The sequence below is a fragment of the Ursus arctos genome, unplaced genomic scaffold, assembly GCF_023065955.2.
Source record: "Ursus arctos isolate Adak ecotype North America unplaced genomic scaffold, UrsArc2.0 scaffold_6, whole genome shotgun sequence".
NCBI lineage: Eukaryota > Metazoa > Chordata > Mammalia > Carnivora > Ursidae > Ursus > Ursus arctos.
In genome coordinates, this window is record NW_026623078.1 from 19,576,329 (window position 1) to 19,591,856 (window position 15,528).

Here is a 15,528-nt window from a genome sequence, read left to right on the forward strand (position 1 = left end):
TAATGGAAAGTGGGATGTTCCAACAACTGTAGTTGTCTGTTGTTGGAACCAGTTCTTTCTGGAGACAGCTCCCTGTGACTTGATATATTCAAAGAGAATATCCTACTCCAGGACTAGAATGGGAAGTGGATTGAATGACCTCTACAATGTGTTCTGACCTTGAGATTGAGTTAAAAATATATTTTATATTTAAACCTTCTCCTCTTTAGGAGTTCAGCATTCTATGACACTGACCAAGCCTTATCAGCTTAAACCATGTGGATTTCATCCTCTGGCTATTAAGGAAGCAGCTAGGCTGTGGGTGAGGGGAAGAGGTGGGAATGTGAGACCATGTTCAGAATCTGTGACTGTCACGCTGCTAAAAATCCCACTTGTGAGCAACCTTGGGAAAGTCACTTTCAACTTTTGTTTCAGTTTTCTCATTTAAAGAAGGTGAATAATAATACCTTTCTTACAGACATGTTGTGAGACCTAATTAAATGTTTCAAAACCATTCCTGTGATCCCAGATAAAAGGCACCTAATAAAGGCTAAACAACCCTCTTGTCCCCTTGTTCTCCCCAGAGACGCTTCTCTGGTAAACGTCCCACCACAGCACTGACCGCATCTGAGACTCCTGTGGGTAGATGAACATAACGTCCGGCGAGGCCGGAAGTGCTTTGTCAGTGCGGCGGGAACCCTTGAAAGACATGGCTCAGGTTCCTGTGCTCCACCTTCACTCTTCTTTAGGCCCAGGGGTGCTTCATTTCTGGTCCAGCAAGACGAAGCACTAAGCTTGACAAAGGAAATAAGGCCACGGTCCTTACTATTTCATGTAGTTGACAAGGCTTTGCAGTGGCCCTTGGCAGCTCTGCTGTTCCTTCCCACTTTTCTCTAAGCTTGGTCTGGGAGGCCAGATTCCAAGGGAGACCTACCTTTGTCCTATTTTATGTCTACAGTTTCTATGGGATATGTGGGAAGCCTGGTCTTGATCTGATTTTGATCAAAGGAGGGGGGTGGCCCTGGGAGCCTGCTGTGTCTCCCATTACACACCGTTAGTTCAGCAGGGCTTCCTCTAGGGAAGCAACACTTTAGTGTTGCCAAGGATCCCTGGCAACTGTGGGCGTGTGCTGTGCTTGTCTCGGTGACCTCTGCCCTTTAAAATCTGCCCTTTCTTCCCCTGTGGTTCCACCAGAAGTCCCAACCATAATGTTCTGCTTCTCTCCCTCACTGCTCAGAGCTACAAAGACATGACTCAGACAGCCGGGGCAGGGGGGGGCTGGTCCCTGGTGTTGATATGTAGGCACTGAGTGTGATGGGTCCTCTTTTTATGGAGGTCAGGACGCTGGGAGGAGGAGAATCTGCGGCTGCTGAAAACCATCTTGCCTGCCAAGCTTGACAAGCCACCTACAGCAGGAGAGAATGAGGCTGACCCATAAAGGAAAGCAAAATCGAGAAAGAGAGCCAGAGAAAGAGCTGGATGACACAGGAGTCCTGGATAAGCCAGAACTAACTTCTTGGTTGTGGGAGCCAAGACATTTCCAGACTATGTTGGTGCAAATCAGATTTCTGTCCCTTGCAATTAAAAAAGTCCTCACTAATGACTGGCTACCAGCAATTAGAGGAACACAAACTCTTGTGCATACATGTAGGTAACAGGAAATCAACTCAGAGGTGAAGACAAGAGCTGGCCTAAAATATGAGTGTAGCAGCTTTGGTGATTTAGAAAGGTAGGTTCTCAAGTCAGGGGGGATGTTCAGAGGAGATTGTAGTAAATCAGAAAATGGAAAGGAGCCAGATTGATGAAACTAGTATTCATTGAACATTTACTGGCTCTGGCCTTTGTGCTATATTTTTTACTATATAACCTTGTTAATCTTCATGATTATTCTACAAAGTGGATATTTTCCCCATTTTTGCTGATGAGAAAACTGAGACTTTAGTGGAGTCAAGAAACTCAGGATCCTGCAACTAGAACGAGGCAGAGCTTTCATTGGAGCTGACTTCAGGCTTACTCTGTGGTTGCTGCTTTTTTCTGGTACTCTTGCAGTCATAAAGTGGGAAATTCGGGCTTTTAATGGGGGCTGTGCTTTTCTGGGAAATGATTGCACATGGGCAGGGGGCTGGGAGCAGGGAGAGAGGGAGAGCCTCAGGACACTGTCAGGCCTTCCATGGGAGCATCGAAAAGGTGGTGATGAGTCCAGTGATAGGTACTAGAGCTTGAGGTGGCCCTTTGATGGCCCCCTACTGGACCTCAGGTCCCCTCACAGGGCCTGGCATCTAAGTGGTTCAGAAATATTTCTTGAAAAGAGCAGCTTCCAATTCTTATATTTTTCCCACTTGAAAGGTGATCCATTTGAAGGCAAGGCCCTTTCTTTGCTGACTTTCAGATCCGAGATTTTAGGATCCTAGTTTATCATGGGTGTTGGAATGAGTTCAAGAGTCTTAAGAGGAGGGCAGCCATTTGAGATGTCCACCCCAAATTCTGCTCCTTCCCTCTGCTTGGTAGGAGGGCCATGGGAGGAGGATATCCTACTGAACCCCCACCCCGCTCCCCAAACCCCACTGGCATTCCTCTTCTGTTTCTTCTTCTATTGACTGCTGTGGGGGTAAGATTATCTATAGATATCTGAAAACGGTGAGCATTGAAACTAAGACTAATGAGGACTAACCACCTAAGTATTTTCTCTACACATAGTGCAAGTCAATTTTCAAACAGGCAATAACAAATTCAGTACTCGAAACACCCCTAAAGAACACTTGAAATTTTTTAAAGATTTGCATTTTAGAAATGCCATTTCTAATGCTCAAATATGGACTTTGGATGCCTAATCAAGAGGCTGCAATTAAAATTTGAAATCTCACTGTTTTCAGCAAAGAAGTCGCGATGCTGTGCCAAATGGCTGCCTTCCGAGGCTCTCTGAAAATGTTTACAAGTCAGATGAAAGAAATGGTCCTCCCAGATGGTGGCTGCGAGCAAGGGATTTCTCTAGGGTCAGAGGGTGTGAAGGAAATCCGAAGTACTGCTGTGTTTTGTTTCGGCAGCTGGCAAGGTACATGTGAAAATAAAATCCTCCTATAATAAGACCAAAAGCAAAGGGGAGAGCCTGTTTGAGCCACCGTGGGGGAGCCTCAAGATGGCGACCAGGACTCACAAGGGCTCAGGGCTCCATGTGAGCCCTGGGGAAGGGGGCGCAGGCCTTGGTTCGGGTTGGTAAAGGAGTGGGGGCCCTGTGTTTGCTATCATCTATCCCTCAATACCATGCTTGTCCTAGGTGTCAGGTCATCTCAAGGATATCGAAGGCAGGGATGGCCTTTTGCCACCTGGCAGGGTCCTCAAGCTGGTGTCCTGGTGACATTTGCATAAAGATTGTGCCAGGGTGTTTAGGTGGAGATTAGATGTGGAAAAATAACGAGAACGTTCAAGGTGCTTCACAAGCCATTTTAAACTACATCTCTAGGTTTTTAAGAGTGAATATCTAGGAAGCCAGAAAAAAATCTATAAATCAGATACGATTTTTTTTTCTTCTTCACAAAGAAAAGAAAGCAAAAAAAGAAAGCCCAAAGCAGCAATTACAAGAGGCTCAGCGTTGGCCCTGCTTTTGTCGCTTCTTTTCTGTAGTCTGGTCTTTCTTCCCCTTTGGCATTCTGCACTATTCACAATACTAACATGAAACCTGAGATCTTTTTTTTTTTTCCCTCCCAGTAGAGCATGCCATTTGATTTTCTAGGTAGGCAGAAATTGATTTTTGTCTCTTCCAAATGAAGCTAAAATGAAAGTGGTTCTATTCAACCACACAATTCAATGGAGGTAGTGTCTTTTCTCTGTCCAACATTCCAGTTCAAAAATCAGAAACAACCATGTCATCACAGTGGCCTTAAAAATTGTACCCGCTTATCAGGGCACTATGTAATTTTTTGGTGGGGTGTCATTTTGTTTTTAACATGTAGTGTGATCTGGCAAAAAACAAAACCAAACAAATAAACCCCAAATAACACAGAGGACTTTTGCCATTGCATCCAGAATGCATCATGGTTAGGAACAGATATCGAAGCTCAACAGCTTTTTACTCAAATTCTGGATTAATTAGCTCTATGGCCATGGGCAAGTGGCTCAATTCCCCTGAGCCTGTCTTTCTTTACCTAGAAGATAATAGTCATAAAACCTCTCTCACATGGTGGTCGTGATAATTCAAGGAGATACTACCTGAAAATTTCTTAGCACAGCGCATGGCACAGAGTAGATGCTCAGGAAATTTTGGTAGTTGTGATTCATCCTTTCCTGGGAAATTCAATTATGGAGGGAAGAAAAAGAATGTGAAAAACAGAGAAAGCGTGTGCTGTCCAGTCCTCCTGATGCTCGTTATGTCACATCCATCAAAAGTGCTCATTAGGGCAATGGGGGTAAATGATAATACACAAGGAGCTGCGTGACACACAGGGGTGTGCACAGGTCAGGGAGGGTCAGGGAGGGTCACCGGCTCCAGGAGCTGGGGGCTGAGCAGGACCACACGGATGTTGTCAGAAACAGGATCAGGGGCGCCTGGGTGGCACAGCGGTTAAGCGTCTGCCTTCGGCTCAGGGCGTGATCCCGGCGTTCTGGGATCGAGCCCCACATCAGGCTCTTCCGCTATGAGCCTGCTTCTTCCTCCCCACTCCCCCTGCTTGTGTTCCCTCTCTCGCTGGCTGTCTCTGTCTCTGTCGAATAAATAAATAAAATCTTAAAAAAAAAGAAAGAAAGAAACAGGATCAAACCTCCAATGAAGTATGGGAGGGCAAAATATCCACAGTGGGTTGTGTGTTGGGTGTTGTATATTCACAAAGGCCACTAGGGTCTCTGTCCTAGAGGACTGACATAGAACCTCTACATTGTCTTGGTCGTTTTCAAGTCTCTACAAGGACTGTTTGCCACTCAGGGATTTTCTGCATTGTTTGACAAAACAATACATACGTACAGACAAGTACACACCCCCCTTGCTTAGTTACAGAGCCTTCCTCCTTACCCTGCTAAAGAGACAGCCACTACCACTTAGTACTACAATATCTCTTTAGAGAGATGTTAAAGAGAAAAGTTGTCCATGATGCTTGTTCACCTGACAAAGCAGGCTTTATTTGGGACTACTGTGGAAGGTTTAGGGGGTACACCAATGGGGTTTTGCAGCAGGGGTGAGAGATCAGTCTCAACTCCAACTTCGAGGGAAAGTGGGAATTTATAGCCAAGGAGCAGCGCGTGTGTGTGTGTGGGGGAGGGTCAGTGGGTGGAAAATTACTAATAGGAAACATTGGGGGTCAGGGAAGATCCTGGCTAAACCAACTTGAGAGAATTCTTGCTGAAGACAGGGCAGGGTGACCAGACATCACCTGGGGGGTCATGGGGAATGACGAATTGAGTCAGATATCGAGGGTGGGGGATCTGACTAAACTGACTTGGCATGTTTCTTGCAAAAATTGAGCTTTTGAAGATGTGCTCGAGATCAGGGCCTAGTTGGAAAAGAGCTCAGAGGAATCTGACTCGTTTGGTCAAAGAGAGAAGCTTTGTCGAAGATTGAAGGGCACACCAGGAATCCATGCCTCCTCTCCTGTTTTGGGATGAAGTCTAATTGGCCATCCAATGGTGAGTGTTCAACTGTTCCATAGTTCCATTCATTTACTTCATGCCACTAGGAATATTCTGTTATTGTAGAATAAGACTTTAGGCAGATTTCTCAAAAGTCAATACAATTTAAAGGGGATGTCTGTTTGTTTTTGAGTTTTTTTTCTCCCTAAACATGTCACATCATTCAGTATATACTTACAAACCCCCTACATTGTCTTTCACAATGACAATTGGAAGAAAGACTTTTTAATAAAATTTCAAAGACACATATCTGCCATGGATTTTTAAGAATTCTATATTCTTAAAATGTCCTCTTCCCTATGATAAAAATCACTTTAGAATTTATGAAGGGGAAATTGGAAAATGAAAATTGGTCAGGCTACTTACTCCTTAATTCCAAGTTAGGGCAGCAATAAAACTCTAAATATATCTGCTCAGTGCCCTAGCACTGATGAGGTTTCCTAGCAATTTTCTAGAAATGGGAGTAAATGACTGTGTTTTGGATCAAAAGGCCCCATGCGGCAGAACTCCACAAAGCACCTTGGACAATTCTTTCAGTGGGGGAGGAAAACAAAAAACTAGAGCTCATACTCCACAAATGCCAACAGCTCTTTTGACTTTTTTTCTTCTTGATTTTCTCCTTCTTGCATCATCAGAGAGCTTGAAAAACTGGTGTGAGAATAAGGCCTCCAGGAGAATGTTCTCTAGTTGGTCTCAATCGCCTCCCTGGGCTGAACACCTCTGAGGTCTTTCACTGTTGGTATCCTTGGCTAGAGGGCAGCCTTTGCATACGTAGTAGAGTAGGTTTCTCTGTGCCCTTGCTCCTTTCATACTCCGCACTCTGACCCCCTATAAGAAGGAGCTCTTTTTTGCATAAACACATCTAAGTAATGCTAAATCCACACATATGCATTCAAATGATTTTTTAAAAGGGCATCAAAGCAATTTAATGGGGAAAGGGAAAGTCTGTTCAATTAATTATGCTGGGACAACTGGATATCCATATGGGAAAATCAAGAAGCTTGACTTATCTCACACCATCCACAAAAATCAACTGAAGATGGATCACAGACCTAACTGAAAAAGCAAAAATGATAAACCTACCTGAATAAAACATAGAGATATCTACACAACCTTGAGGTGGGTGCATATTTCTTAGAGAAGACATAAAACCCACAAACTATAAAAGCATAAACATTATTAAATTAGGCTATCAAAATTAAAAACTCCAGTGCATTAAAAAGCACCATCAAGGAAATTGATAGGCAATTCACATACTGGGAAAAATAATTCACAACACATATATATGACAAATGACTTGACTCTAGTTATAAAGAACTCCTGCAACTCAATAATAAAAAAGACAGCCGAATAAAAAATGGACAAAAGACTTAAACACTTCACAAAAGATGATAATGAAATGGCGGTAAGCTCATGATAAAGCACACAATATCCTTTGGAAAATGCAAATTAAAAAACAGTGAGACTGCTGCACACCCACTAGAATGGAGAAAACGAGATGTAATGTGGGGAAATTTGAACTTTCATACCTTGCCAGAGGGAGCTTAGAATGGTACATCCTGTTTGACAGTGTCTTAAATGTTAAACATACGTCTACCCTGTGATCTAAGTATTTATCCGAGAGAAAGGGAAACAACATGTGCAAGAATATTTATAGCAGCTACGAATATAATAGTCCCAAACTGGAAACATCCTGCATGTCCTTCGGTGGAAAGGATTAGCAAACTGTGGCATATCTATACAGTGAATACTGCTCAGAAGTACAAAGGGAAGAAACTTGATAACGTAAATGCAGCTCAGAAACATTATGCTGAGTGGAAGAAGCTAGACCTCCCGACTCCCCAAACCTGCATGTGTAATTCTACTTATATAAAATTCTAAGTGAGGCAAACTATGTTATGGTGATGGAAATCAGATCACTGGTTACTTCTGGGGAGCAGGAATTGTGTGAGGAGGAGCAGAGAGGTTCTCTGGGGCAATAGTAATGCTCTGTGCTTTGATGCACATTTGTTAAGGCTTACTGGACAGTACACATAAGGTCTGGATCTTTCATCATGTATAAATTAAATCCCAATTAGGAGAGTTATTGGGGGAAGATGGTCAAAAGGTATAAACTTCCAGGTATAAGATAAATGAGTACTGGGGATGTAATGTACAATGTGACGGCTATAGTAAACACTGCTGTATGATATACATAGGCATGCCTTGGAGATATTGAGGCTTCAGTTCTAGACCACTACAATAAAGCAAATGTCATAATGAAGTGAGTCAAATAAATATTTTGGTTTCCCAATGCATATAAAAGTTATGTTTAAATCCAGAAGATTCAAACAAATTATATGCTTTACTGCAGTCTATTACATGTGCAACTATTACATTTGCATAGTATTGTGCCTAAAAAATGTATATACCTTAATTTTAAAATATTTTATTGCTAAAAAATGATAAACATCATCTGAGTTTTCAGCCAGTTGTAAATCTTTTTGCTGGTGGAGTGTTTTGCCTTGATGTTGAAGGCCACTGATGGATCAGGGTGGTGAAGGTTAAGGTGGCTGGGGCAATTTCTTAAAATAAGACAATGAAGCTTGCTGTACCGGTTGATTTTTCATAAAAGAACAGTTTCTCCATAGCACGTGATGCTATTTGATAGCATTTTACCAAGAGTAGAAATTCTTTTGAAATTGGGATCAATCCTCTCAAACCCTGCCACTACTTTATCAACTAAGTTCATGTAATATTTTAAATCCTTTGTTGTCATTTCAACAATCTTCACAGCATCTTCACCAGGAATAGATTCCATCTTAAGAAGCCATTTTCTTTGCTCATCCATGAGAAGCCACTCCTCATCTGTTAGAGTTTGATCATGATATCGCAGTGATTCAGTCACATCTTCAGGCTCCACTTCTCATTCTAGTTGCCTTGCTTTTTCCACCACATCTGCAGCGACTTCTTCCACTCAAGTCTTTTTTTTTAATGTTTTTTTTATTGTATTATGTTAGTTACCATACAGTACATCCCTGGTTTTTGTTGTAAAGTTCGATGATTAATTTGTTGCATGTAACACCCAGTGCACCATGCAATACGAGCCCTCCTTACTACCCATCACCACCCTATCCCATTCCCTCACCCCCCTCCCTGAAGCCCTCAGTTTGTTTCCCAAAGTCCATGGTCTTTCATGGTTCATTCCCCCTTCTGATTACCCCCCCTTTCTTTATCCCTTTCTTCCCCTACCGATCTTCCTAGTTCTTATGTTCCATAGATGAGAGAAACCATATGATAATTGTCTTAATCTGCTTGACTTATTTCACTTAGCATTATCTTCTCCAGTCCCATCCATATTGCTGCAAATGTTGAGAAATCGTTCTTTTTGATAGCTGAGTAATACTCCATTGTACATATGGACCACAGCTTCTTAATCCAGTCATCTGTTGAAGGGCATCTCGGTTTCTTCCATGATTTAGCTATTGTGGACAATGCTACTATGAACATTGGGGTGCATATGGCCCTTCTCTTCACTACGTCTGTCTCTTTGGGGTAAACACCCAGTAGTGCAATGGCTGGATCATAAGGTAGCTCAATTTTTAACTTTTTAAGGGACCTCCACACTGTTTTCCAGAGTGGCTGTACCAACTTGCATTCCCACCAACAATTTAAGAGGGATCCCCTTTCTCCACATCCTCTCCAACATTTGTTCCTTCCTGCCTTGTCAATTTTTGCCATTCTAACTGGCATAAGGTGGTATCTTAGTGTGGTTTTGATTTGAATTTCCCTGATGGCTAATGATTTTGAACATTTTTTCATGTGTCTGTTAGTCATTTGTATGTCATCATTGGAAAAGTGTCTATTCATATCTTCTGTCCATTTTATGATTTGTTTATTTGTTTCTCACGTATTGAGTTTGAGAAGTTCTTTGTAGATCTTGGATACCAGTCTTTTATCTGTAGTATCATTTGCAAATATATTCTCCCATTCCGTGGGCTGCCTCTTAGTTTTTGACTGTTTCCTTGGCTGTGCAGAAGCTTTTTATCTTGATGAAGTCCCACAAGTTCATTTTTTCTTTTGTTTCTCTTGCCTTTGGAGATGTGTCATGAAAAAGTTGCTGTGGCCGATGTCAAAGAGGTTGCTGCCTATGTTCTCCTCTATGGTTTTGATGGATTCCTGTCTCACATCGAGGTCTTTCATCCATTTGGAGTTTATCTTTGTGTATGGTGTAAGAGAGTGGTCAAGTTGCATTCTTTTGCATGTAGCTGTCCAATTTTCCAGCACCATTGATTGAAGAGACTGTCTTTTTTCCACTGGATGTTTTTTCCTGCTTTATCAAAGATTAGTTGCCCAAAGAGCCAAGGGTCCATTTCTGGGTTCTCTATTCTTTTCCATTGGTCTATGTGTCTGTTTTTCTGCCAGTACCATGCTGTCTTTGTGATCACAGTTTTGTAGTACAGCTCGAAATCCAGCATTGTGATGCCCCCAGCTTTCTTTTTCCTTTTCAACAATTCCTTGGCGATTCGGGGCCTTTTCTGGTTCCACACAAATTTAAGGACTATTTGTTCCAGTTCTTTGAAAAATGTCATTGGTATTTTGATTGGGACAGCATTGAAAGTGTAGATTGCTCTGGATAGCATGGACATTTTAACTATGTTAATGTTTCCGATCCATGAGCATGGAATATTTTTCCATCTTTTTGTGTCTTCTTCAATGTCTTTCAACAGTGATCTGTAGTTTCTAGAATATAGATCCTTTACCTCTCTGATTAAGTTAATTCCAAGGTAACGTATGGTTTTTGGTGCTATTGTAAATGGGATGAATTCCCTAATTTCTCTTTCTTCAGTCTCATTATTTGTGTATAGAAATGCATCTGATTTCTGAGCATTGATTTTGTATCCCGCCACATTACTGAATTGCTCTATTACTTCTAATAGTTTGGGAGTGGATTCTTTTGGGTTTTCCATATAGAGTATCATGTCATCTGCGAAGAGAGACAGTTTGACTTCTTCTTTGCCAGTTTGGATACCTTTTATCCCTTTTTGTTGTCTGATTGCTGTTGCAAGGACTTCTAGTACTATGTTGAATAATAGTGGTGAGAGCGGGCATCCTTGTCGCGTTCCTGATCTTAAGGGAAAGGCTTTCAGCTTTTCCCCGTTGAGAATGATATTTGCTGTAGGCTTTTCATAGATGGTTTTCATGAGATTGAGGAATGTACCCTCTATCCCTACACTCTGAAGGGTTTTAATCAGGAAAGGATGCTGTATTTTGTCAGATTCTTTTTCTGCATCTATTGAGAGAATCATATGATTTTTGGCTTTTTCCTTCTGGATAAAATCTATGACACTGATCGATTTGTGAATGTTGAACCACCCTTGCATCCCAGGGATGAATCCCACTTGGTCATGATGGATAATCCTTTTAATGTACTGTTGGATTCTATTAGCCAGGATCTTGTTGAGAATTTTGGCGTCCATGTTCATTAGGGAAATTGGTCTGTAATTCTCCTTTTTGATGGGGTCTTTGCCCGGTTTGGGGATCAAGGTAATACCGGCTTCATAGAATGAGTTTGGTAGCTTTCCTTCCGTTTCTATTTTTTGAAATAGCTTTAGGAGAATAGGTATTATTTCTTCTTTGAATGTTTGGTAGAATTCCCCAGGAAAACCATCCGGGCCTGGAGTTTTGTTTTTTTGGAAGGTTGTTTATCACTGACTCCATCTCTTCATAATTAATTGGCCTGTTTAAAAAATCAATTTCTTCCTGTTTCAGTTTTTGTAGTTTATAGGTTTCCAGGAAGGCCTCCATATCTTCCAGATTGCTTAATTTATTGGCATAAAACCTTTAATAAAAGCTTCTAATAATCCTTCCAATTTCATTGGTGTTGGTTGTGACCTCTCCCTTTTCATTCATAATTTTATTAATTTGGGTCCTTTCTCTATTCTTTTGGATAAGTCTTGCCAGTGGTCTGTCAATTTTATTTATTCTTTCAAAGAACCAGCTTCCAGTTCTGTTGATCTGCTCTACTGTACTCCTGGTTTCTAATTCATTGATTTCTGCTCTAATCTTGATCAACTGCTTTCTCGTGTGTGGATTAAGCCTGTCCCTCTGTTGCTGTTCCAACTTCTTGAGGTGAGAATATAAAAACTGCATTTTAGATTTTTCTATTCTTTTGAGTGAGGCTTGGATGTCTATGTATTTCCCCCTTAGGACTGCCTTTGCAGTATCCCATAGGTTTTGGACCGTTGTGTTTTCATTCTCGTTGGTCTCCACAAATTGTTTAAATTGATTTTTGATTTCCTGGTTTATTGAATCATTCTTGAGCAGGATGGTTCTTAGTCTCCAAGTGTTTGAGTTTCCTCCAAATTTTTCCTTATGGTTGAGTTCCAATTTCAAAGTATTGTGGTCTGAGAATATGCAGGGAATAATTTCAGTCTTTTGGTATCGGTTGAGACCTGTTCTGTGACCCAGAACATGGTCTATTCTTGAAAATGTTCCATGGGCATTAGAATAGAATGAGTATTCTTTGGTTCTGGGGTGTAGTGTTCTATATATATCTATGAGGTCCAACTCATCGAGTATGGCATTCAAAGCCCTTGTTTCTTTGTCGATTTTTTGCATGGGAGTTCTGTCTATTGCTGATAGTGGAGTGTTGAGGTCTCCTACTATTAACGTATTTTTATCTATATGTCTCTTTATTCTGGTTAAGAGTTGACTTGTGTATCTTGCTGCTCCCCTGGTGGGGGCATATATATTTATAACTGTCATATCCACTTGTTGGATACATCCTTTAAGAATAATATGGTGCCCTTCTGTGTCTCTAACTGTAGTCTTTAGTTTAAAATCCAATCTGTCTGATATGAAAATTGCTACACCAGCTTTCTTTTGAGGTCCATTGGTGTGAAAGATGGTATTCCATCCCTTTACTTTCAGTCTGAATGTATCTTTAGGTTCAAAATGAGTCTCTTGTAGACAGCAAATGGATGGGTCATGTCTTTTTATCCAATCTGCAACCCTGTGGTGTTTCATGGGAGCATTTAGGCCATTTACTTTGAGACTGATTATTGAGAGATATGATTTTAATGATGCCATGTTGCCAGTAAAGTCTTTGTTTCTATAGATTGTGACTTTCTGTTCTGTATCACTCTTGGGGCCTTTTTACTTTTATAGAAGCCCCCTTAATATCTCCTGTAGGGCTGGTTTCGTGGTTACGAAATTGGTCAATGACTGGCGATTCTGGAAGGTCCTTATTTCTCCATCAATTCTGAGTGACAACCTTGCTGGATAAAGGATCCTTGGCTGCATGTTTTTCTCTGAAAGAGCTTTAAAAATGCCCCCCCCCAAACTTTTCTCTCATTCCAGGTCTGTGTAGACAGGTCTGATGTAATTCTGATACCTTTGCCTTGGTACGTGAGAAATTTCTTTGCCCTGGCCGCTTTCAATACTGTATCCTTGGATCTAATATTTGTGAATTGCACTACGATGTGACGTGGCATAGGTTTGTCATGGTTGAGCTTGGGAGGGGTCCTCTCTGCCTCTTGGACATGAATGCTTGTTTTCTTTGCTAGATTAGGGAAATTTTCAGCTACAATTTGTTCAAATATCTCTTCTAGACCTCTGTTTTTCTCCACCCCCTCGGGGATGCCGATGATTCTGACATTGGAACGTTTCATTTAGTCAGTAATCTCCCGTAACCTACATTCCTGAGCGTGGATTTGTTTTGAGTCCAGATTCTTTTTTAGCTTTGTCTTCTACTAACCCATCCTCCAATTCGCTGATACGTTCTTCTGCCTCATTCACCCTGGCCGTCAGAGCCTCTAGTTTTGACTGCATTTGGCTCATAGAATTTTTAATTTCTGCCAGATTCACTCTCATTTCTGCCCTTAGAGATTCTATATTCTCATTAACATTTTCGTTAATACTTTTTTCATGTCTACACATCATCTTGACCTTGTTACTCTGAATTCCATTTCTGATAATTTGGTTATATCCATATCCATTAGTTCTGTGGCAGAGGCCACAGACTCATTGTCTTTTCTTTGCTGGGGGGGATTTCTCCTTCTCGTCATTCTGATGAGGAGAGGTTGTGGGGTTGTCCAGAGCCCAAATTATTGACTGGGACCCAGGCAGTGTGCCTTGTTTTTTAGGGATCTTAGGGATGTGGGCTTCTTGATTTTTCAGCCTGCCTTCTGGGGGAGGGGCCTGCCACATGGATACTCAGGCAACCCTGTTTGGGTAAAGTCTCCATGTCCCCTGGGAGGGGGGATGGGGATGGGCACACTGTGAGCCGGTATTGCCAGGCTTTTGTTCTCTGGCAGCTTTCCCTGGCGGTTTGCTATGCCTCTTGAGCGTCAGAGCAGCAGTGGCCGAATCTCAGCCTCTGTCTCAGAACAGAGGGATCACGGACCGTTCTCCACTGATGTTCTGGCCACTTTAACTCTGTTTCTGTTGGTGCTGCTCAACCCTGCAGCATCCCGGGATGTGCGCCCCACACCCAGTGTCCTGGCCCTCACTTCCAGGGCTGGCACGTCTCCGTCCTTTGTGTTTCTAACACCGCCAGCCGCCAGCCGCCCCCGTGCGCTCCGGATCTCCCGGTCTCAGTCTGGTTCTAGTGAGCGTACCGGAGCTCCATTTCTATCTGGTCGCGCCCGCGTTCCCCTGTTCATGGTCTCAGTCTGCTCTCTCGCGGGTGCTGGTGGCAAGACCACCCGCTCCCCCATGCAGGTGGCTACCGCTTCCCAGTGCCTGAACGAGGCAGCTCCCTCCCCCTTCCATTTATTTTCCGATATCTGTGCGCGGTTTCACGGCTCCCCTCTTCGTACCTCAATACTCAGTGCTGGAGATGTTCATTTGTAGAGATCCAGATGTATCTTCCTGCATCTCAGGCTGATTCCGTGGATGTTCAGGATGGTCTGGTACCTATCCAACTCGACTCAGGAGACCGGCTGAAAAAGGGGTCCCCTACTCCTCCACCATCTTAACTCCTCTGCCTTCCACTCAAGTCTTGAACCCCTCCATGCCATCTGTGAGGGTTGGAATCCACTTCTTCCAAACTCCTGTTGATGTTGATGCTTTGAGCTCTTCCCATGAACTATGAATATTCTTTTTTTTTTAAAGATTTTATTTATTTATTCGACAGAGATAGAGACAGCCAGCGAGAGAGGGAACACAAGCAGGGGGAGTGGGAGAGGAAGAAGCAGGCTCATAGCGGAGGAGCCTGATGTGGGGCTCGATCCCATAACACCAGGATCACGCCCTGAGCTTAAGGCAGACGCCTAACTGCTGTGCCACCCAGGCACCCCATGAACTATGAATATTCTTAATGGCATTTAGAAGAAGTCTGAAATAGTGAGAGAATTAGCAAAATGTGACAGATACACAGGGTGAGCAAATGCTGTTGGAAAAATGGTGCCAAAAGACCCCCTTGAATGCGGGGTTGCAGCAAACCTTCAATGTGTAAAGCGCAGTAAAGTGAAGTGCCATAAAATGAGATATGCCTGTGTGAAAGCTGTTACAGAGTCCGGCCTAAGAGTTCACATCACAAGGAAAAAAAAGTGTTTTCTTTTTTTGCTTTTCCTTTTTTATTGATTGAGATGATGGATGCTAATTAAACGTTGCAGTAATCATTTCACAACATGTGTTAAGTCAAACCATTATCCTGTATGCTTTAAACTTATACAGTGATGTATATCAATTATATTTCAATGAAGCTGGGGGTGGGGGGAAAGAAGTAAAAATAAAAACCACAGTCAAAATAATGCCACATTGATCATTGGTAGCAAACAGTTTTGTTTGCCTTACAAGTGCTCCCTGCAGGAGATGGAGCATTGTGAACCTAGAGGAGTAGAGCTAGATGGCCTGGGTACTAGGACAGGGCACCTCCCCTATCCTAAAGGGGCAGCAGGAAAATGAGTCTGTGACAGAGGTTGGGTGAGGGTAGGAAAGAGAGGGGAT

At 42.4% G+C, this 15,528-nt stretch overlaps 1 long non-coding RNA gene across 6 annotated transcripts in view; it reads left to right on the forward strand.

The window, feature by feature from the left end:
- LOC113268068 (uncharacterized) overlaps positions 1-15,528 on the forward strand; it is a 107,108-nt gene that overhangs the window by 78,332 nt on the left and 13,248 nt on the right. For 3 of the 6 annotated variants that reach the window (XR_008957788.1, XR_008957785.1, XR_008957787.1), the window contains one exon: positions 2,853-3,049. This is a non-coding gene — a long non-coding RNA (uncharacterized LOC113268068). Of the gene's footprint in view, positions 1-1,319; positions 3,050-5,431; positions 7,837-15,528 lie in introns of those variants that run through there. The other 3 variants (XR_007188061.2, XR_008957786.1, XR_006411404.3) reach the window with 3 other exon arrangements.